Here is a 22619-nt window from a genome sequence, read left to right on the forward strand (position 1 = left end):
TTTCTTTCCATGTAGAAGTAATTCATTCTATTTTATCACTACATATGTTTGATTTATGAATGTACCTTTTTCATCTTTTTTTAATAATGAGATACAATTGTTATATACTGCTATATTATTTTTATCCACCTCTCATTGTGATGATCTGTGAGTTCAATTATCCTGGGATGAAGGATATTTTACCTGAAAGAATTTTAAGATAAAGAAAAACAAATCGAACAAAGGTCAGAAAGTTATCTTATATCCTACAGTCCCCTGGGTTAGCAAACAAAGAGAGAGTTTCTATGTCTCTCCTGGGAAATCTATGTCTTTGTGGTGCTTTTCCCACTTTGAAATACTTGTTGAGCTAATAATAATTCCATCTTAAGTACTCATAAGTGGAGAATGGATATACTTTTACACATAAAGGACTCACTATATGAAATTTTAAAATTGGATATAGCCCCTGAACAAATCAATACATGCATGTGAACAAACTGGTAGATATTATTTCCCATCTAATTTGTAAATCAAAGCTGTATTTCTCTTCTTGAGACATTTTAGAAATATTTTTTAAAAGTGAAAATAGGGATCCCTGGGTGGCGCAGCGGTTTGGCGCCTGCCTTTGGCCCAGGGCACGATCCGGGAGACCCTGGATCGAATCCCACGTCGGGCTCCCGGTGCATGGAGCCTGCTTCTCCCTCTGCCTGTGTCTCTGCCTCTCTCTCTCTCTCTCTCTCTCTCTCTCTCTCTGTGACTATCATAAATAAATTTAAAAAAAAAAGAAATACTCTTAAAAAAAAAGTGAAAATATTTTCAAATAGTAGAAAGTACACACATGTTGCTGGATGATTCACTTTGGAGATGGATATTGTGAAACTATGTTTTTTTTAATAAAGGCCTGGCTGAAGACAAGGGGAGATGACAAAGTAGGAGGATACTGGATACAGAAAGGATGCAATTACATATATAGTACAACTCGCTCTGAGAACAACCTGAAGACTAGCAGAACAGTATAGTAGCAACAGAGAAACAGGAATCAACCCTGCAGCACAACAACCCACATGCTGGAGGGGTCTTGCAGTGACAGAGGTCCTCCCTGAATAGTGAAAAGTTCAAGCCCCACATCAGCCCCTCCTGCCTTCGGGACCTGCACCTAGAAGACAAAACTCCATAATGTCTGGCTTTGAAAATCAGCAAGACTTAACTCCAGGAGATTTGAAATTCAGCAGGGCTTAAGTCCAGGAGAGCCTGTGTACAATATCACTCATCCCAAGACTCGGTGCAGATGCAGCAGTTTAAAAAGTGCCTAGACCATACATGGTTTACTGACTAGTTTTAGAGCCTGTGCTAGAGGGGCAAGGGCAAGGATCTGTAGAAACTTTCTCTGGAATGGAAGCAGGTGCCATTTTATTTGTGTCCCTTCAGGCTAGCTGGCTTGATGCTGGTAGGCACCAGTTCTGACACTTTCCATCTACTTTGTCAGACCTGTTTGTCCTCCTACATCCCCCTGAAATGTTTCCTTAAAGTTTAGATTTAGAATTCTAAATAATGAATTCCCATTCCACTCTTTTGTTTTATTCAGCTCTAAAGTATTTCTGTGTTTGTGGATTCTTACACAGATTTGGATGAAGTTTTCAATAGCTGACAATTTTATAAGTGGTAATAAAGATTTTAAAATGACAATTAACAGTAAGTCTTTAAAATATGCCAGAAATTGAGTTCTTTTACACATGCTTAATTTACAAATATTGTAATGTACATATTTTGTCTCTTTTTGCCATCACAAGCACTCTTTGAAGTAAGTACTATTATTCTCATTTTTTTATATATAAATAATGTAACAGAGGCACAAAGAAGCTAAAAGACTAGTAGGCCACACAGTAAGTTAAGTGTTGGGGTCAAGATTTAAGTCTATTTAGCATGACTTGAAAATCTAGGGTCTTAATTGCCACATTATATTTTGTGCTTAGGATTCCTTCCTTTTCAGGTGGCAAAACATCACATTCAAATAGCTAAAGAATAAAAACTAAAAATTTGTGGCAAATGTGGCTTCAAACACAAATAAATCCATTGGTTCACACAATATCCTTGAGACTTGATAAAGCCTTCTCCATTTCTCATTCCTATTTCTGTTTTGACTCCACTCTTGAGCAAACTCTCCTCTTGAGCTGGTAATGTCTCTGATTTTACCCTCTCAAAATACTCCTCATAAATTGCGGAGGAGGGATGCTTTTTCTTGCAATAGTTCCAAGGATATATTAAATCACATGCTCACATTTAATCAATTGCTATTACTCTAGAATCAGTGGGTCTGAGTTACCAAGTCTTGGTCACCTGCTCATGCAAAGTTCATAGAGTATACTTTAAAATGTGCACACTAAAATATCTGTGATGGAAAAAGTATTCACGTTGTTCACTGTGCCCTTCAACCATGAAGGACAACCATGAACCAAGATCTATTGATGATTGCCAGCCTTCTCCATAAATAAAGGAATATGTGAATTATCATTTAGCTCTTGAACTTTCAAAAATGAGCCATTACTCTTGATTCTTGTTGCATATATAGCTTGTACTCTATTAGTTTGATGCTACTGCACCTGTACTAATCCATTTGATGGCTCACAAAATAATCACTAAATAGATAAACTAAGAGAAATCCTTTTCTTGTATTATATATTTTCAATAATAAACAGAAAAAAAGTGGTCAAGCAATTCTCACTCCTGTAGACAAATACAATGAACTGATTCATTTTTAGTCAGTCAATAGTTCTATTCAAATTTAAGTAATATGTGATAGCAATTATCTTTTTATGTTTAATATCACATATTGATATTATGTGATTTCCAACATTAACCATCTGAAAAAGGACAACTTTTTATCATAGTATTAACTGTGTATTCCATCTTTTAATATTCAGAGCAGTTATGTGACTCGTGACAATCTCTCTGCCCTTAGGAGCATATCTTATTTAGAATGACACATTTATTTTTTTACGATTTTATTTACTTATTCATGAGAGACACACACAGAGAGAGAGAGAGAGAGAGGCAGAGACACAGGCAGAGGGAGAAGCAGGCTCCATGCGGGGAGCCGGACATGGGACTCGATCCCAGGTCTCCAGGATTATGCCCTGGGCCGAAGGTGGTGCTAAACTGCTAAGCCACCAAGGCTGCCCGACATTTATATTTCTGATCTTTTCTCTGCCTTTGCATCGAATAATTAATTTCCATTGTTTTTGGAAAACTTGATTATTTTGCCAACAAGGTTACTCTGCTTCATTTTTAAGAAACATGCCACTAATTGACAGCATTTTATATTAGATAGTAAATATACTGATGAACAAGAACAAAAGTTTTTGAAGCCAAATAAATTTTAGTTTTCAGTTATTCATAAGGTTTTCCTATCTCCACTTTCCTTTTACACAATGCTTACAAATTTTTCCCCGCACATAAAAATTCATCTTCTGTATTTACACTGGAACACCAAACACCCTCACCTTTTATATTATTCCGAGTTGTAATATTTATGTGATCATTTTCATCAGGCAGCCAGTTAGTCAGTAAACCAACAAAATTAATCTCCTACAAAAGTAACTATTCCAGTATAAATGGACAGCATAAATGTCATCAAGTTGTGCAATGGGACACTGACACACTGACCACTAAGAATACATCACAAGCAAATACCATTTGAAGCAGCTTATACACCTAAGAGCTACAAAATGCATGGATCGCTCATTCTCTTGTCATTTCTTTGGAAGTGTCTTCTTTGGTCAAGCTTAACTGGATAAACCATAGAAAAGTGTCTGAAAAGTGTGTTGGGAGGCCTGTAACTTGTATATTTAATGAAGAACATGCAGATTCTTACCTGCTGAAATGAGAAGGCACAAGTCACCCACATAGAATCAGCAAGTAGCTCCCTCAGCTTCTGAATTCATTTTAAGGGAAATGAACCTCAAGGTTGATTTGATTGAAGGCACAGTTTCCAATACACTCACACAAAGGAAATAAAGTTGAAAGATTTATTACTTACAAATCCTAGACTTGAAATGGGGAGGTGTGAGGCTCAAGGAGGACTTGAGGGCCAGTCCTCCATCCCAGGTAATGAGGGAGTACGAGATAGAGAAGGGTAGCAAGCCCCCATTACTTATAAGCTGGCTGGGGCAGAGGCCACTAATTTTACATGGACTCAACCCTAAGTGGTTATTTTAAAGATGACCCACAAAAAGCAAAGCAGCCACTTGTGGCAGGAATCACAAGCTCAAGTTCTTAACCAAATGTCCAGACTCAGTGTGATCAGCATTGTCAGACAGTAAAATACCTAGGCAGCAACTCAAAATAGCTGTTTTTTCATCACATGAAGTGAAGAGGTAAAGCAACTATGATATACTTCCCTAATTACCTGTAGGGTCAGGAGGGATATTTCCTGGGGAAAATAAGGCCAATGATCCAGTATAATTTTCTTGTAAACAAAAATGGATTTCAGGCAACTGCTGACTAATAGTGTATTTTAGGAAAAGAATCTTTACCTTTGAAATGCTTTGAGTAGAATGCCCATGATTTGAGAATGTCTAAACACACCTAAAATCTATAGATCTATGAGCCATGTCTCTCTGGACAACATCACATATATACTGATGTGAGCCTTAAATCTCATTATATTCCTCTTATCTTATTCCGAGCTATAATCTGTGTGTCCAATGCAGAAAACAAAAACTGGAGAATCCTGCTAAGTATACCAGTTTTTTTTTTCTTATTGTTTCCATTCCATTTGATTGCTTGTAGTATTGAAATTATTAGTAAAGTTTGATACTTAGTAAGTTTTCAGATTTCTTTTGAGTTTGACTTGACAATCTGGTCCTTTATTTTACCTCTGAGCCCTTTTGTTTTTTAATATTTTATTTATTTACTCATGAGAAACAGAGAGATAGAGAGAGAAGCAGAGACACAGGCAGAGGGAGAAGTAGGCTCCATCCAGGGAGCCTGACGTGGGACTCGAACCCGGGTCTCCAGGATCATGCCCTAGGCCAAAGGCGGCACTAAACTGCTGAGCCACCCGGGCTGCCCAACCTCTGAGCACTTTTAATTTAACATCCAAACACACACACACACACACACACACACACACGTACATATTTTAGTAATATACAGTGATGAAATAAAACTATAAAACTTAAAGAATAAAAAATAGAGAATTCAGAATGATGGTTAACTTGGGTAAGAGGAGGTACAGGGATGGGTTAATAGGAGGGCAAAACCAGGTGTTTAGAAGGAGATTAGTGTCAGTATCTTAGTTTTTCTTTGGAGTGTTATTTCCTGGATGCTTGCTACATTAGCAAAAATAAAAGCACAATGAGGTATCACTTATTAGAATGGCTATCATCAAAAAGATGGGACAAATACTGGCAAGAATTTAGAGAAAAGGGAGCTCTTGTGCACTTTGGTGAGAATGTAAATTGATGCAGCCCACAGCAAGAAACAGTATGCACATTCCTCAAAAAACTAAAACTAAAACTATCATATAATCCAGCATTCTCACTCCTGGCTATATATCCAAAGAAAATGAAAACAAGGTCTCAAAGAGATACCTGTACACCCATGTTTGTTTCAATATTGCTTACAATAATCAGGATATGGACACAACCTAAGTGTCTGGAAACAGATGAATGGATAAAGATGATGTGCTATGTATACAATAGAATCTTATCCAACTATGAAAAAGAAAGAAATACTGGCATTTGCGACAACGTGGATGGACCCTGAGGACATTATACCAAGTGAAATTAAACAAACAAATTCAAGAAAAATACTGTACAGTATTACTTGTATGTGGAGTCTTAAAAAAAGCCACATCTATAGAAACAGAGAGTTGATAGTAGTTATTTTCAGAAGCTGGAGATGTAGGGGGAAATAGGAAGAAGGTGACAAAAGAGTAAGAGTAAAGCTTTCAGCTTTTGATCTAATGTAAAACATGGTGACTATAGTTGATAACACTATATCATTAAATTCGCTGAGACAGACCTTAAATATTCTCAACAAAAAGATAAATATGTGAGGTGATGGATGTGTTCATTACCTAAATGGGGGAAATTTTTTCATACTGTATATGTAATCAAATCACTATGATCTACACTTTACATATTTTACAGCTGTATATATCAATGAATCCTCAATAAAACTAAAATAAAATAAAATAAAATAAAATAAAATAAATGGAAAGAAAAAATACCCATGTACAAATATATATACATAAATATCAAAAGTGAACCCATCCCAGTACCACTATATAGTCACATACTAATAAATCAATGAAGCAACTAGATGGAAATAGACATTTCCAAAAAGAACTACAAAAATTATGATGACATATAGGACAATATCTTAATTAAACTTTAATTCCTAATATTTAGTATAGTAGCTGCTATTTGGTATGAATTCCTTTTATATATGATTTAATTTAATAGAAATGAACATTTAAAAAGAAACTATTATAGAAAAAATCAGGGGATGGGAGGAATATGAACAATGAATGTTCTTCCATCTTCACTCAAATTGATTCAATAAAGTAATAGGTAACAAACATTTAAATTGAAGCAGTCAACTTCAAGTTAAATAGGGTAAATTGACTAAACATATCCACTTTTGCCATCTTTGAAACCATCTCTGAAATGTAATATGGCAAAATTTCTAGCACTCAAAAATAGTGTTGGCAGTTCAAAGAAAAGGACTACTATATCTGACATTTAGGACCATGCTTAAGAACATCCTTTTCGGTATTGTCAGTAGAGATTTGAATAGAATATTGCCCAGTCTAGGGAAGAGAAAGACACATAAACAAATACATGTTTAGTAGATTCTGTAATAAAAGTGTCATCATGGTGACGTAGAAAATTTTTGAGATAAATTAACCAACAAACTTGAGACTGCTGCATAGACACTAAAAACTACTAGCCTCAAATAAATGATTCACTTTAAAATGAGCACATAATATTTGATAATTGAATAGCTAAATTGGAAAAAAAGAACTCACTCAGCAAGATCTTAGGCAATGTATAAAAGGTATCAACAGTAAAGAACAACTTCATACAACCAAATTAGCATAAACATAAATAAATAAATAAATAAAAATAAATAATCACAATACTCAACATTAGTCTTAGACATGAAAAAAGTACATTTATGGACTGCCAATAGCAGAATACAGGCATACAACTTTTGTGATGACAATTTAGCAGTATATTTTTTAAAGTCATGAAATCAGCCACACCATTTGATTCCAGAATCTTAACGAGAATCTTATTTTATAAATATAGATTAACTATGTCTAATGTTAAGTTAAATAAACCTGTTGAAATTTCTAAAGTAATCACTAAGAGAATAGAAATCAACTACATAACTTCCAAAGCATTGGAGGAACAAAGAAGCAAAATTAAATATAATTCAGAAGTCAATCCAAAAGAAGGCAAGACAGTAAGGGGTTAATGAATATTGAAAAAGCTTGGCAAAAGAAAGAAAAGACAAAGAAAGGAGGGAGGAAGGGACAGAGGAAAGAATGAATGAGCAGAACAAAACAGGATGATATGATAGCAGAACAATCCAAGTGTATCAGTATCAAACTAAATAAACTTAAATTTTGGGATGCCTGCATGACTCAGCGATTGAGCGTCTGCCTTCAGTCCAGGGCGTGATCCTGGAATCTCAGGATTGAGTCCCACATTGGGCTCCCTGCATGGAGCCTTCTTCTCCTTCTGCCTGTGTCTCTGCCTCTCTCTCTCTCTCTCTCTCTCATGAATTAATAAATTCATAAATAAATAAATAACAAAATCCAGTCACATGCCATACATAAGAGGTACACCTACAACAAGAGCAAAGAGAGATGAAGAAAAAAGGTAAACATACACAAAGGAAAATCCCTAGAGCAAGCTTAAGTTGGTATAGCTAAATAAAAACCTTAAAGATGAGCTTTACAAAAAAATAAAAACACACTGGAGATAAATAAATGGTCACCGTATAAAAAAATACACTGTTCTAAATTTGCAAATACCTAATACATCTATGTAAGTAAAATTATAAAGAAATATGAGGGAAGGATAATTAGAAATGTCAGCACAGTAACCAACTCTAGAATGAAAGGTGGGCATCACCAATGGATATTGAAGGTAAGTAGTGACACCTCATACGTTATTTATTATCCCTTAAAAGCTGAACATACAATTTGTGTTGTGTTATTTCATAAAAACAGTAAAGGAATCATTTTTTGGACAAATTTGAAGATATGAGCAATAGTTACATATAGTTTTAACAGTATAAAATGAGTTGTGTCAAAATGGTAGAATGTTTGTACATATAACTGAAAATAATCTCAACCTACTTCGGATTCCATAGAAATTATCGAAACAATATAAGCTGAGCACTAGATATGGGAATATAGATGAGAGATGTCTCCATTATTAAAGAGTTAATGAACAGAAAGCTTCTAGAATGTGAGAATAAACTGGAATTTATGTCACACAGTTGCACTCACTACAAAACAAAGGAGATGTAGATTTCCAAAAGCAGAAAATGTCAGCCCAAAGCTTAATAATCTCCACAAGTCTGAGTCATAAATTTTCTGGCATGACAAATGTTGATACAGCCTTTTACTCATGCTTAAGTTTAAAAATTCCACCATAAACAGTCCAAATTGAACCAGTCCAATTTAGATATATAGGACAGCAAGCAGAGATTGACTTTTTAGAAAAGAAACCGAGTGTTGAAATACAGGTATTTAATTTTTTCATCATTAGTATTTTAAATTTTTCCGGAAAGCTTTTACTTAAATATAACTAATTCCTTATAATGACATTTTCTCTTTTGGTGGATGGCAAAAAGCTCTTTGAAGTACGTTTTACTTGATATACATAATCAACTGTATTTTAATACTAACTACACCTCTATTCAACTACATATTTTTAGACAGGATAGATATGTTATTCATTTTGCTTCTACTAAAAAGGCTAGGGAATAAAAAGATCAAAAAGATTCTATGAACCTGTAACTAAAAATAAACACTTTCTCATGGGAGTAGGTAGTTTTGTGGTGTACATTACTGAATTATTTATCTAATCGAATCTTGGATGGCCTAGGTGATGAATTAGCATAACCAAAGTAAGGGTTTAGGGTAGTACTGCAATATTCTGTGGCATGTAGTTAGTTGCAAGCATTTTCCATTTAATATTCTGTACTTTTTTTTATCAAATGTGTGAACTATGACCCCCGTTCTGAGTTCATTGTAGTAAAATCCTCTAAAGAATAAAAAATATTATAAAGTCCTAACAGAACAGTATAAAATATATTAAGGCCCTTCAGTAATTATGCTGTAATTCTGTTGGAAAAAGCAATTAATTGTATTACAGGCTCAATTTTCAGACACTTGCTTTACCTTTCTGAAAAATTAAAATAAAAATATTCCTTTCAGCTAGGATTTTCTTGTTCTTGCATATATTAAAAATGACTAATATTTCCTGACATGTTTTAAAGAAGAGAGGGCACATTATATGTGCACGCGTGCGCACACACACACACACACCCCTACATGCAAACGTGCAGAGACTCATATATCTTCACGCTCTGACAACATTCTTTGAAACACATCAGTCTTGTCATTTTTATTCACAGAAGTATAAGGTTCAACAGCTTACTAAGTCTGAAAAGGGATCTCTAGAACTCAACTGAGTTTCCAGACAAAAGTGTGAAAGTTAATAGGGTTCTTATTTTATTGTCTGAGAAAGATTCATGATCACATAGTACAAATCAATCTCACTTGGGATGAAAATAATTGCTTTGTATTTACTTACTGAGTAACAGGACAGAATGAGTTCACAAACTTTCTCACCAGCAACAGAATCTTCCAAGAATCCTGATGGGCCAAAACATCCTCTAAATAATGAAGATTCTTTACTTAGACTAAGACAATTACACTCAATTTCCTTTGGGGCCGGGGAGTGGGGGGGGGGGGGGGCGGGTCAGGATTACTAAATAGTCCTTGGATGCTCCTAACAGTACTGCCATTTCCTAAGAGCTGTATTTACTGATGACATTCTGATAGTTAATTCTGTTCATTTCCCAGACATTCTGCATGACCAAGGCCAACTATTCATGGGTAATGGCCACCATATTTCAACTACATGGTAAAACACATCAAAAGATCAAAAATACTAAATAAACTCAATATATATTTTAAATATTTATCTTTCCCAAGAGTTAATAAGTCAAACTTATTAAACTTGGCAGAGTCTTGTCAAACATTTAAGAACTGTATATATCTGTAAGCATTATGAGATGCTTGCGATAATATAAAAGGCAGGAGATTTTGGAATCAGACCTGGGAGAATCTGGCTGTCTTACCCAAGACAAGTTTTACAGTTTTCCTGAGCCTTGCTTTTTACTCATTTATTAAATTAGGCATCCTCAGATTAAATGAAAGAGTGCATATGAATCAAAGGGCAAATGGTAGGCCCTTGACAAAATGGAACCTAATTATTGACTACAAAGATGAAGAATTTGTTCTCATAAGAATGGGTGAAATAGGATAATAAAGTATTGGAGAATCTTAAATTTAGAAGCCCTTTTGATATCATTACCAGAGAAGAGCACCTACCTCCAAAAAAAAAATCCTAAACTGGAAAACACACACACACACACACACACACACACACACACAAACCCCACAAAAAAACAAAACCACTTACAGAGGAAGACCATAATTACTGTATATATTAGGTGAGAATAAAAATAAAATAAAAATGACACACATCAGGTCCATGTAGGGGACAAAAGGAACAAGATTTTTTTTTTTTAATTTTTTTATTTATTTATGATAGTCACAGAGAGAGAGAGAGGGGCACAGAGACACAGGCAGAGGGAGAAGCAGGCTCCATGCACCGGGAGCCCGACGTGGGATTCGATCCCGGGTCTCCAGGATCGCGCCCTGGGCCAAAGGCAGGCGCCAAACCGCTGCGCCACCCAGGGATCCCTGAAGAGAAAATAGAATTCAGAACAACTTACTTTCCCAGAAAAATTGGACAACTCCAATTCAAATTAACTTCCCAAATATAGGCACAGGTGGTTACATAGTTTCCATAACTTTACCTCATGTATTGGTTCCAAATATTGAGGAAATGAAATTAATTCTATAGTTATATGTAAAACGGTACCTCATTTCTTCTCACTAGTGTTTTTTTTTTATTGGAGTTTGATTTGCCCACATATAGCATAACACCCAGTGCTCATCCCGTCAGTGCCTCCCCCAGTGCCCATCACCCAGTTACCCCATCCCCCTGCCCACCTCCTCTTCCACTACCCCTTGTTTGTTTCCCAGAGTTAGGAGTCTCTCATGTTCTGTCACCCTCTCTGATATTCCCCACTCATTTTCACTAGTGTTTTTTTTATTTTCAGATAGGTGTTTAATAAATTGGAGTAAAAAGAGGAGTGTGACTAATGTAGATATCAGTATGTGAGATTTGAATTGACACACTTCAAATGCTAGGGATATGTACAAAATGAAATCTATAGATACGAGTACTACTTGAAGTAACTGCTGTCTTGATCAAGATATGCTTTGCAATTCAGTGGGACAATTAGGAGAGAATATTGCATATAGTACAACCAGTGGCTCAGAACTAAACTGGGTGTAATTCTCAGCATTGGAATTAATAACAGTGAGGAACAGGGGTACCTGGGTGGCTTGGTGGTTGAAAGTCTGCTTCTGCTCAGCTCATGATCCCGGGGTCCTGGAATGGGGTCCCACATTGGGCTCCCCACAGGAAGCTTACTTCTCTATGTCTCTGCCTCTCTGTGACTCTCATGAATACATAAAATCTTTAAAAACAAAACAAAACAAAACAGTGAGGAATACCACTGCAAGTTAGAAGAAAATTCCTCCATAAAGATGACTATTTTAACTTTAAAAGCCAACATGATACCCACCACTTAGAGGCTGTGTAGTTAATTCTAATGGCCAGTGCTATGAAGACACAATCCTTAAAATACTAGGGACATTACCCTTAGATGTTTTTGTGAAACTAATGACAGCAAGTTCCTACTAACATTTATTCTCAAGTAAATATAATTTCTCTCTTTCCAACTGAATTAAACCCCAGAAACTCAACCTGAAGTGAGAAAATTACCGTATTGTTAAAGTAATTTGTTGAATAACATCAGTTATGCTTACTCTGAATATTTTAATTGAATTTGAGTTTCTTCATTCATTTATTCACTTATTCAACAAATTTTGATGGAGTTCCTATTGTATGTCAGGCACTGAGAAAAATGCTAGTGATTTAAAAAAAGCAGCAGCAGGTTGTGTTAATTCTCATTAGGAATTGAGCAAAAACCCAACTCTCAAAAAGACAAACTGGCAAACTATTGCTTTGATAATTTTATCTCAAGTTGCAGGACCAATTCTCTGTTAGACATGTCAAAAGGATAAACTACACAGGATAAATAAGATAAACTAGGTATAACCGTTGATACTTACTGATTAGTACGTAAGATATACAAAATCCGAGAAAATGTTTCAAAGTTACTAGAATGTAAAATGCATAAAATATCTAACTAATCACCACATTAAATTTAGTCACTAAATCACCCAGCATCAATGAAGCTTATTATTTAATTAATTATACCTTGAGACTAGTCTAACTCAAGAAAATAAAGAAAGGTGATGTCTATCTTCAATGTGTGAGAAATAGCTGTAAATGCCCTGTTCTGGAAGCAGGGTGTCATCAGATTTCAGGAACCTTGGTGCATTAGATTATTAACAATGCCATATAGTAGTTTGGAGTCCTTCAGTTCTGGAGAACAGGTATGTAAAAAGTGTGACAATATCAAGCAGCTTATTTATTTGTGTGTGTGTGTGTGTGTGTGTGTGTGTTCAAGGCTCTTCCGTTGGAAGAAAGAGAATACAGGTTACATCAAGTAGTGGTGGTCCATTGTAATGGTAAGTGTTGCAATAAGAGAGAAATGAGTCTCTGGAATATTCTCACAGGTAAACTTCAAGAACCTGGAGCATAGTTTAGGAAATGGAAGGTTGTCTGGGATTGTAAAAGGGCAGGCAACATTGTTAACTTCTCAGCAGCAGAAATTAATGGAGCTTCATTCTTGCACTTTGCCATGGACGCTAGTTGACATCCAACATTTTGTTTTATTTTTTTTTATTGGAATTCAATTTGCCAACATATAGCATAAAACCCAGTGCTCATCCTGTCAAGTGCCCCCCTCAGTACCCGTCACCCAGTCACCCCAACCCCCCGTCCACCTCCCTTTCCACCACCCCTTTAAACAGCATATTAAAAAAAAAAAAAAAAAAAAAGAAAACAGAATGAGTTCTGTGGCTAATTGCTAAATAGATTAGAATGAACAGAAAGTCCAAGAAGAGGTAAATATGGTAATTTAGTCTTAAAAATTCAGGTACTGAACTTTTAATCCTAGGAAGGTATTTGAAGTAAGACTTAAAAATTGGTTATGACAGACAGAATCACTCTAACACAAGCCTCCAAGGTTTTCAGGAACGGGCTAGTGCTGTTAAAAAAAGAAAAAAAAAACAGACATTTTTGTGAGTGCTTGTTACCGGAAAGAAATAGACTAGAAATTAGGAGGGCATTGCAATGAGATGAGCTTGGTTTTATATTTAAAAAATGTGAAATGCCCTGCAAGCAGGAAGGATATAGGTATAACAATTAGGAGTATGGGTATAACTTAAGACTCAAATAAGTGGGCGAGGCATTAGAAATTTGTAAGACTTTTTAATTTTATAGTCATTTTTTTTAGATTTTATTTATTCATTCATGACAGAGAGAAAGCTAGAGACACAGGCAGAGGGAGAAGCAGGCTCCCTGCAAAGGAGTTCGATGTGGGACTTGATCCCGGATCCTGGGATCACGCCCTGATCCAAAGGCAGATGCTCAACCACTGAGCCACCCAGGCGTCCCAAGACAAGACTTTTTAGGAGTATGCTAAAAGTCTGTAATAGGATGCCTACATTCAGGGACCAAGAGTAGAAAGAGCCAGCAAGTGTTACAGAAAGATGTCAGAGGGAAGGAGGGCTAGTGTGTTAGTTTCTCAGGGAACTGTAGAGCAATCATTAGGATGGGAGGAGGTAGATGGCAATGGGTTAGCAACAGGATTAAAGACCCCAGAGAATTCTCAGTTGGTTTAAGTCAGCTTCTGATGGACACAAAATGGTGTGCAAAACCATGATAATTTACAGCAGCTTATGTCAGTCTCTATGCGTTTAACTAAAATAAAATGGCATATATACATGTGAATATGCGTATTCTTATGTATGGGCATTACATTGTCTTTCTAGGAATCTTAAGGGAAAGCAAAGAAAATAAAACACCACAACAAAAATGTTGTGCACCTTACTTGCTAACAACGTTTCAGAGCTCAGTGTGCCAGCCACATCCCTCTAACTCCAATACAAACATTTACTGCATAAATTGATCAGAGAAATAGCTCACTATGACTCAGCTAAAATGTTACTTGGAGAAGAGTAAGAAGAAACTGCTGCTAGTGGGAGCCAGGAACGTAAGTGTTCTTCAACCATGGCACTCACATTTGTTCTGTGAACTGCCCTGGACACTCTTCCCTGTAGCAAGAGTGAAAACACCTGTCACTGCCTCTACTTTTGTCTATGGAGGGAAAAGTGACGTGAGAGGATGCCTTGAAGACTGCACAGAAACACAGAGGGAAGAAACACACTATGGAGCACTTTTTACATTTGCTGTGTAAACGTAAATGTAAAAACCTAAACCTGGGCTGTGCCATTTCATCTTCAATCCCATACTGTGCAGTAACTAGGATGAGAAGAGGAAATTGAGTTTAGAGAGGTTCTACGAAATGACCAACAAAACCAGTTAAAGACAGAGCTGTAATTCAAACCCAAGTCTTTGTCCCATTAAATGTCCTTCTCTTCACAGTCTTACCACAATGACATAAATTCCAGAGCCCTTTCCAGGTAGAAACTAAAAGAAATAGCAATGAAGGGTTATCCATGTGTAAACTGCAGTGTTTGCCTACCCCCTTCCCCAGACCCAGTCTAACACTTGATTAACCTTATAAGTTAATAAGTGTCACTGACTTTTTTTACTTTCTTTCATTTAAAAAATCCTTATAAAATACCCTCTCTGAGATAAAATTATCTTTCCTAAATATAAGCTAGAATAGGTGCATACATGTGAAAGTTCATGCACTCCTATGAGGCCGGAGGTGAGAAAACACTATCTTTACTTGGGGGTGGAAGGGTTCTAATATGCTAGCAGTCTAGAACTGCTTGCATATAAAGATAACTGAAAGGAAACAGGGTGAAACCTAGATAATGCCTTGGTTATTCTAGGATAAAGTAGCAACACATATCCAAATGACATTTTATAATTTAGAATTCTCCCCAGGTGAATTAAAAACTCAGAACTGAATTTTGTATTCATAAAGCTAAGGATAACTAGATGTTGAACATTGATGTAAACAGACACACACATCTTATTAGTGAGATACCTGAAATTTGCTACCTGATAACAACAGAAAAGCAATCCAGTAGCTAGCTAGACACCACTGATCAATAAGCATATTGTAACACAATGGAGCAATGGTATACAGGGATTCAGATTATCAGTCATGATATGCTTGATCCCCCACCTGCGGAAATTAGTACTCACTAAACAACCTTACAGTGTGAGACCTTTTTGCTGAAGAAAAATAGCATCCTATAAATGGAATATAACAAACTCCAGGCTACCAAAGCTCCAGCATTTTGGACAAGGGTACTGTGTTTGTTAGCACAGTATGTCTTATTTATTTCTTTACTGATTTGTCAGATTGCTTATTTCTTTTGGCTAATTCAAATAATGTATTTATGCCATGTGGAACTAGGCAAATGGCTAAAGTCTTATTCTTAGTGTCTTGCTTTGGATTCTGAACTGGTCCAACACACTGAAAAATCTGAAACATAAACTTGAGCCCTGTCCTTCAGGTGGCAGAGCGTTGTTTAAAAAATTTAAAAAGAGGGCCGCCTGGGCAGCTCGGTTAAGCATCTGTCTTTCACTCAGGTCACAATTCCAGAATCCTGGGACCGAGCCCTGCATCAGGCTCTCTGCTCAGTGGTGAGCCTGCTTCTCCCTCTCCCCCTGCTCATGTTCTCTCTCTCTCAAATAAATAAATAAATAAATAAATAAATAAATAAATAAATAAAATCTTAAAAAATTTATTTAAAATTAGACAGCACTGATGGATTTGAAATTCCAATTGACTCAGCCTGCCATACCTGACAAGAACTGTATTCTTCGGATACAATGACATACTAAAGGATAACAGAGGCATTACTTAAAGAAGGAAATAAAAAACCTGCACTCTGAGTGGCCTCCTCATTGTTATTTCTTCCAGGGGGCCAATCAATTTGTAAGATATAGATAGATTTTTGTTGTTGTTGTTATACTTCGTGGATGCACCAAAATTAGAGCTAAAGTTTTCTATGAAATTCTATAAATTTAAGACATAACATTGCTATTTCAATTTCAAGATGCTCCTGTGGTTTCTTTGACCCCAATTTATAGATTCCATAATATTTCCCTCTTTGAGTTTGTCAAATTATGTATTTCTCATTTTCTACTTTAATGAAAATTTTAATGATGGTTCTAGAAAGTATTTTAGCTCTTAATTCTACCTTTTTCATAGCCAAGAGTAATGCCCTAATGTAACTGCCCTAGACCAATAATAAATAGTGTAAGTAATAAGTTAGAGATACAAAGAAGTCAGGGACAATTTCATGTTTAGTCTACAATTGAATAGCTTACAGCAAAAACAAAAATAAAAGTAAGTAAAACACACTTGACAGATCACAAAATTTTTTTTATAAAATCCTGGCTTTTACAATCCCCAAGTAGAATTTTTTGTTCGTCTGAAATGAAGAAATATAATACTGGGAATTTGTTTAACATAATACTTTTATGGAAATATGATTAATATAGCATTTAATTCATCCATTTAAAGTGTGCATTTCAATTTTTTAAATTATATTCACACGTTTGTGAAACCACAATTATTTTTAGAATATCTTCATCCCTCTAAAAATAAATCTTGTACAATTAATAGTCACTTCCCATTTCTTCCCAGAAATATTTTTAGAATGTATTTATCCTCCTAAAAAAAATCTTGTACCAGTTAATAGTCACTTCCCATTTTTTTCCCAGAAATACTCAATGTTTGGCCACAATGAATCTTTCTGACCCTATAGGTTTGTCTATTAAGGACATGTCATATACAGTAGTAGTATTTTTGTGAGTAGCTTCTTTCATTTAGCATAATGTCTTCAAGGTCCATCTATCTTGCAGTAGGTGTAAGTACTTCATTCCTTTATACTGCTGAATAATATTTCATTGTATGAATATACCTCATTTTATTTAACCGTTCATCAGTTGGACATGTGGGTTGGTTCTACTTTTGTCTACTATAAATAATGCTATGAGTATTTGTTTTGTTTTGTTTTTTAAGATTTTATTTATTTATTCACGAGAGACACAGAGACAGAGAGAGAGCAAGAGAGGGAGAGAGAGAGAGGCAGAGACACAGGCAGAGGGAGAAGCAGGCTCCATACAGGGAGCACGCCGTGGGACTTGATCCTCGGACTCCAGGATCACGCCCCGGGCTAAAGGCAGGCTAAACCCGCTGAGCCACTCAGGGATCCCTGCAATGAGTATCTGTAGTCCATTTCTGAAGTAAACACAGATTTGCAAGTAAACACAGATTTTCATTTCTTTGGGGTATTTGCCCTACAGATGAAATTGCTGGGTTGTATGATGAAATTTGCTGGGCTTATGGTAAATCTATGTTTAACCTTTTGAGGAACTGAAAGATTGTTTTCCAAAGTGGCTACACCATTTTACATCACTATGAGCAGTGTTTAAAAGTTCCAGCTTATCTAGCTACATCCCAGCCAACATTTATTACCATTATTATAGCTATCCTAATGAGCGTGACGAAGGTATCTCACTATGGCTTTGGCATGCATTTCTCCAACGGCTAATAATGTTGAGCATCTTTTCATGTGCCTATTAGGCATCTGTATATCTTCTTGGGATAAATATCTATTCAGATCCTTGGCCCAGTTTTACAATGAATTATTTTCCTATTTGACTTGTAAGAGATCATTATATAGTTCACACCTACAAATCTCTTATTAGATGTTATTTATAAATATTTTCTCCATTATATAGTATATATTTTCACTTTCTTGATGGTATCCTTTGAAACATAAAACTTTAAATTTGAAGAAGTCCTATTTTGTATTTTCTTCTAATGTCACTTGCAGTATCTAAAAAGGATTTGCCTAAGCCAAAGTCACATGGTTTATTCCTATATTTTCTTCTAAAGGTTTTATGGTTTTAATTCATACATACCTCTATAATACATTTTAAGTTGTTTTTGGGTATGGTGTGAGGAAGGGATATAACTTTATTCTTTTAAATGTGGATAGTAGTAATCTCAGGGCCCTTGACTGAAAAAACTTTTTTTCTTCTTTATTGAATTGCCTTGGCACCTCTGTCCAAATTGATCACAAATATAAAAGTTTCTTTTGGAGTTTCAGTTCTATTTCATTGAGTGTATGTCTATCCTTGGCCAGTGTCACAGTTATCTTAATTATGGTAGCTTTGCAGTAAACTTTTCCCCCAGATTCATCAAGGATTTATGTCGATAATAATTGACATACAATATTGCATACATTTAAGGTGTACAATGTGATAATTTGATACACATATATACTGCAGAACAATTACCACAGTAATATACTAGTTGACAAATTGATTACCTCACATAATTTCAGTTTTTCTGTGATGAGAACATTAAAGATTCACTATCTTAACAACTTTTAAGTATATAATATAGTATCGTTAATTCAGTCACCATGTTGTATAATTGATCCCCAGAAGTTACTTATCTTATAACTAGAAGTTTGTACCCTTTGACCAACATCGTCCCATTATCCCACCCTCCAGTCACTGACAACCACCATTCTACATTCTGTTTCTATGAGTTTGTTTTTTTTTGATACCACATGTAAGTATAATCATACAATATTTTACTTCATCTGATTTATTTCATTTATCATAATGCCCATAGATCCAAGTTGTTGCAAATCACAGTATTTTTTTAATGGCTGAAGTGATACCCCCTAGTGTTTGTATGTGTATACCACATCTTTTTTTATATGTTGATGTGGATAGATAAAGTGTGTCCATTGATGGACACTTAAGTTGCTTCCATATTTTGGCTACTGTGATTTCATTTTCTTCAGATATATACCCCAAAATGGGATTGCTGATCATATAACTCTATTTTTTATTTTCTGAGGAACTTCTATATTGTTTTCTGTAGTGGCTGTACCAATTAACATTCCCACCAACAGTGCACAATGGTTCCCTTTTCTCCACATCATCACCAACACTTGTTATCTCTTGTCTTTTTGATAATAGCCATAATAACCATACTAACAGATGTGAAGTAATAATTCATAGTCATGATTCAGTAGGTTTGGAATACACCCTAAGATTCTGCTTTTCTTTTCTTTTTTCTTTTTTTTAAAGATTTTATTTATTTATTTATTTTAGAGACAGAGTTGGGGGAGGGAGAGGGAGAGAAAAAAATCTCCAGCAGACTTGACACTGAGCACAGAGCACAATTTGGGGATCTATCTTACAACCCTAAGATCATGATCTAAGCCAAAATCAAGAGTCAGATGCCCAATCGACTGAGCCATCCAAGTGCCCCAAGATTCTGCATCTCTATCTGACTTCAAGGTGATGCTGATGTCACTGATAGGTGGGGCCACACACTGAGTAGCAAGGCTCTAATCTATTTTTTTTTAATAATAAACTTATTTTTTATTGGTGTTCAATTTGCCAACATACAGAATAACACCCAGTGCTCATCCTGTCAAGTGCCCCTCTCAGTGCCCGTCACCCATTCACCCCCACCCCTCGCCCTCCTCCCCTTCCACCACCCCTAGTTCGTTTCCCAGAGTTAGGAGTCTTCATGTTCTGTCTCCCTTTCTGATATTTCCTACCCATTTCTTCTCCCTTCCTTTCTATTCCCTTTCACTATTATTTATATTCCCCAAATGAATGAGACCATATAATGTTTGTCCTTCTCCGATTGACTTATTTCACTCAGCATAATACCCTCCAGTTCCATCCACGTTGAAGCAAATGGTGGGTATTTGTCATTTCTAATGGCTGAGTAATATTCCATTGTATACATAAACCATATCTTCTTTATCCATTCATCTTTCGATGGACACCGAGGCTCTAATCTATTTGTAAACCCTCTTTCTTTCTAGTACCCCATTTACTGCAAAGCAAGATGCTAACATGTTACCTCTTTATCCATAGATTTCTCTTGGTGTTTACATTAACTGGTTTCATTAGGATAAATAGGGTGAATGGAATATAACTTTCCAAGAATATCACATTCCCTGACAATCAAATGAATATGAAATATTTCAGAAATTATTATTGTATATGATTGTTTTAAATGTTGATACATAGTTGAGTAACATAAGATTTAGTCATAATATAAAGGTAAAGCAAGGTTGGATATGTCTATCTGATACAGGTTTTGCATCAGCTAGCTTGAGCATCAGCTAGCTTGCATCAGCTAGCTTGAGCTGTCATTACAATATTGAAGGTTGGATGGGTTAAACAAAAGAAATGAATTTGCTTCTAGTTCTGGAGGCTGGAAGTCTAGAATCAAGGTGCTGGCAGGGCTGATTTCTGGTGAGACCTTTCTTCCTGGTTTCCAGATAGTTGTCTTTACATTGTGTCTTACTATAACTCTTCCTCTGTGTGCAAATACTTCTGATGTCTCTTCCCCTTCTTTTAAGGACATCAGTCCTCTTAGATTAGGGCCCCACCCTTACAACCTCATTTAACCTTAATTACTCCCTTATAAGCTCTATGTCCAATACAGTTACACTGGGTATTAAGGATTAAACATATGGATTTTTGGAGGGACACAATTCAGTCCATTACAGAAATCCTTTTGTCTTTCTCTTTAAGTCTCCTTTATAACTGTTTCATGATTTTTCTCTAATTTTAGAGCCAAATACAAACGGAAAACTACCCATAGTAATAGATACCAGTGGTAGAGATGAAAAAAATTCTTTTAAGATTTTTTTTTCTCTCAGCAGTTTTTTCTTTCTTCAACTGCATAAATTATTGTAATTTACTCTCTATTAGATAACCAGCTAGTGGTTACTTGCTAATTTATAGCATCTACATAAAACTGCCCCTTTTAATTTTGAAATCTGTCCTTAGACACAGCTAGCCCCCTGAAAGGGAGCATGACCCTTTCCACAAAATGAAACATTTTAAACAACATTAAACAAAGCGTAAGAAGATTATTAAGCTATGATAGGGTACTCTACAATTACAAACAATTTCTCTTAATTATATGTTGCTTTGACACTTAATAGAAAATGCAGATGAACTATTTAATACATTTATAAGTAAGATCAAATTTGAATATTCCAACTAAATATGACCGTAGTAGCTGCTATTAGCTCTTGCTTGGGTCTTTTTTTTTTTTTTTTTTTTTTTACCTCACCTTTGGCCAAACCTTATTACTAGAATACAGATATTGGTTTCAGATTTTTAATCCTATAAAGCAATCAAGAGAGAAAACATCCAAAGTATCATTTAAATATTCATTTTTTTTAGAAATATTTTATTTATTTATTCATGAGAGAGACAGAGAGAGAAAGAGAGAGAGAGAGAGGCTGACACACAGGCAGAGGGAGAAGCAGGCTCCATGCAGGGAGCCTGATGTGGAACTCATTTGTTCTCTGTTGTCTAAGGGTCAGGACAATTTCAAAGGAAGGACAGTAACTGGATAATTCCTGTTTAAATGCAAACACACACGTACAAAGCACTCTCTCTCTGTCTCTCTCTCTTTCCCTCTTTTTTTCTTACACACACAAACACACATTCCCCTATGGAAAAATCTCTTATATTCCTAGATTTTCTTTTTTTTTTTCTTTTTAAGATTTTATTTATTTGAGAGAGAGAGAGAGAGCACCCACACAAGCAGGGGGAGTGGCAGTCAGAGAGAGAGGAAGAAGTAGGCTCCCTGCCAAGCAGGCTCCATCTCAGGACCCTGTGATCATGACCTAAGCCAGAGGCAGACACTTAACCAACTGAGTCAATCAAGCACCCTTAATCCTAATATATTTTTAGTTCAATTCCAAAATGTTTTTTTTCTTGAGGTGGTTTTGTTCTCTTAGCTGACATATTCTTATTTTTTAAAAAGTCATTAAGGGTATAATTTGGAAAATCTACATTTGAAAAGAAATACTAGCTTAATTTACAAAAAGTTTCATCAGAGCTAAGCACCAAAACGGAGTTGTATTGTTGCTGTAAACACAGTTTTTGAAAAATTAATTACGTTATATATGTGTTATTCTTGGAAACGTTAAATAATAGAAAGCAAAAACAAAGATCTTATCTACGATCTTTCATGCAATGATCTTTGTAAAGTAAGCTGACAAATTTACCTAGCCTCCTTCTTTCCTACTGCTTATTATCATTATAAAATTGAGTAATGAATTGGTC

General features: G+C 35.6%; 1 protein-coding gene across 1 annotated transcript in view; it reads right to left on the reverse strand.

Moving 5' to 3' along the window:
* The window catches only part of LOC144305530 (uncharacterized), a 355637-nt gene that overhangs the window by 215007 nt on the left and 118011 nt on the right, over positions 1-22619 (reverse strand). The window contains exons 3-4 of the mRNA XM_077884436.1: positions 11699-11841; positions 3851-3975 (exon numbers count right to left, since the gene is read on the reverse strand). The gene's annotated coding sequence lies outside the window, so the exon portion shown is untranslated. The remainder of the gene's footprint in view (positions 1-3850; positions 3976-11698; positions 11842-22619) is intronic.

This window comes from Canis aureus, chromosome 35 (assembly GCF_053574225.1).
Source record: "Canis aureus isolate CA01 chromosome 35, VMU_Caureus_v.1.0, whole genome shotgun sequence".
NCBI classification, from domain to species: Eukaryota; Metazoa; Chordata; class Mammalia; order Carnivora; family Canidae; genus Canis; species Canis aureus.